Source organism: Macrobrachium nipponense, chromosome 4, assembly GCF_015104395.2.
Source record: "Macrobrachium nipponense isolate FS-2020 chromosome 4, ASM1510439v2, whole genome shotgun sequence".
NCBI lineage: Eukaryota > Metazoa > Arthropoda > Malacostraca > Decapoda > Palaemonidae > Macrobrachium > Macrobrachium nipponense.
This window is the reverse complement of record NC_061100.1, coordinates 78275843-78278005: the sequence shown is the minus strand read 5'-3', so window position 1 is coordinate 78278005 and position 2163 is coordinate 78275843. Positions and strand designations below refer to the sequence as shown.

Here is a 2163-nt window from a genome sequence, read left to right as displayed (position 1 = left end):
CATCCTTCATAAATTCTATTGGCCTTGCCTTCATGTATGCCAAGAAAGTCACGAAAATCGACGAGAAAAACACAAATGAACTACTAAAAGCAAACAAACAAGTGTACAGAACAGTTCAGAAATCACCAAGCTACACAGAAAGTTGTGTTTTAAGATTCGAAATAGGGGTTTCTCCCTGCCACTCAAGGAATATGCAGAATCAACTATTTTATCTCGAAACACACTCGAGAGCGGTGGAAAGGCTCCTGTACGAGATAACCATAGACCCACGGGAAAAAAGAAAATCCTTTGGATTCTTCAAATTAAAAAAAAATATCTGAAAGAATCAAACACAAATTAAAGAAAAATTGCATCACTTGAAGGTAAGCAATTAAAAGAAATTATAAATAACTGGGACAAAAAGGGCAGATAGAGGCGAATAAAAGACATCCTTAAAAATCTGTAGAAAATATGAAGAGAACATAATTATCTTAAGAAATCTGGTATGATCAGTAGCACTAGACTAGGCAGTAGGCACATAGAATTAAACGATAGAAATAGGCTAAAAGGGAAAGATACAAAATGTTCATGCTGTGAAGAAATAAGTGAAAACTTAGAACATTTTTACTCTATTGCTCAGCATATAGTGACATTAGAAATAAGAGATGCCGCATAATTTTGCAGCAGCCATATCAGGAAAATAAAGAGGAATTACTGACTAATATCCTTCTTTTTGCAGATCTGTCGAAAGAAGAAATTGAAAAAAGAAAAGCATTTATAAAAGATTTATTGTATTACAGGGACAATAACTTCAACAAGCAGAAAGGAGACAGAACGAGTTAGGGAGCCGTTTCAAAGTGAAAATCGCTTTTACTACTACTCTTACCACCAAACACTTAAGAAACCCTGATTGAATTAGCAATAACCAACCAACCAACCAACAGCTTAAGGTAGGTCGTCCTACGCAAGTAAGAAATTGTTTATGAGAATCGGGAACATAATAGGTAATTGCTGTTTATGAAGGGTTATCCAGGACATAGTAGTAGTGATTAAAAGAGTCGTAGGAGAACTGCGGTAAAGGTGAACCCTTGTGGGAAACCGGGTTTGTTCCTGCACATAGGCTAGGCTAGGTAGGTAGGGGAAACAACCGAGTGGACTACCTGATCCAGTCTTGCCCGCTCGTTGGTCCACCTTCCAGAAAAAGTTATTTAACACGTCCTGACACCGGAGATGGACACCAGTCACGAGTTATTGGTCGTGGAAGCAACATCTTGAGTAGGAGAACTTCATGGTCTTTCCTTCGACGTAAAACATACCAGGGGATGGGGATCTGTGACGCTCGATTTCGTCCCGAACTTCGTAGCTAAGACTCAGAATCCGTCGGTCCCTGACGACCGGTTCGAGTCTTTCACAATCCCCTCCCTAATGGATTTCACCAACAACGATACGGATGAGATGCTGCTTTGTCCTGTGAGGGTGCTATGGCACTATCTGAAGAGAATTCGGCACCTCAGGCCTGAGTGTCAACGCCTCTTCGTTAGTACCGGGGTGACCAAGAAAGAAGTATCCAAGAACACTTTCTTTCTGGCTACATGAGGTAGGGTAAAACACCACGGCAGGCCAAACAGGCCACCTACAATCAATGCTTGCCACCCTCCGAAAAAGTACATTATAACGCGTCCTGACACCGGAGATGGGCATCAGTCGCGACTTCTTGTTGGTGAGAACGGAGCTAAAGACCTCTACTCTCCTTTCGAAGTAAGTATTTTCTCCAAAGTTAGAAATTAAGGCCAAATTTTAAGATTTAAACAGAGGGTACTGAAAACGGTCTCAAACGTAGTGCAAATCTCACCAGAACGCGTTCAACATTTTTACTTACAACTCGAGGTATTTAGAAGATTGACGCCATCTTGATGTTTACGGAGTCGCTTGTGTCAATAAACTAACCATTTCCTGTGATAGATCCGCACACCACTTGTGCCCACAGACGCTGGGGCACTTTTATCACAACAAACGGAAAACTTTTCCTCACCGAGTAAACAACTGTTTTGTAGAAGACGACGACGAAGCGTGCACTTCGATAATTTTTAAATAAATAGTAAAACATCAATATTTTACATATTTATGATGATTAATTTGAAAAATAAAAATTCGTTATTGAAAAGTAATCGATTCTGACTCAAA

The 2163-nt window shown here is 40.0% G+C and overlaps 1 protein-coding gene across 1 annotated transcript in view; it reads left to right on the top strand.

The window, feature by feature from the left end:
- The first annotated feature begins 771 nt into the window (after positions 1 to 771).
- LOC135210964 (general transcription factor 3C polypeptide 3-like) overlaps positions 772 to 2163 on the top strand; it is a 641134-nt gene continuing 639742 nt past the window's right edge. Inside the window, exon 1 of the mRNA XM_064243945.1 lies at positions 772 to 929. The gene's annotated coding sequence lies outside the window, so the exon portion shown is untranslated. The remainder of the gene's footprint in view (positions 930 to 2163) is intronic.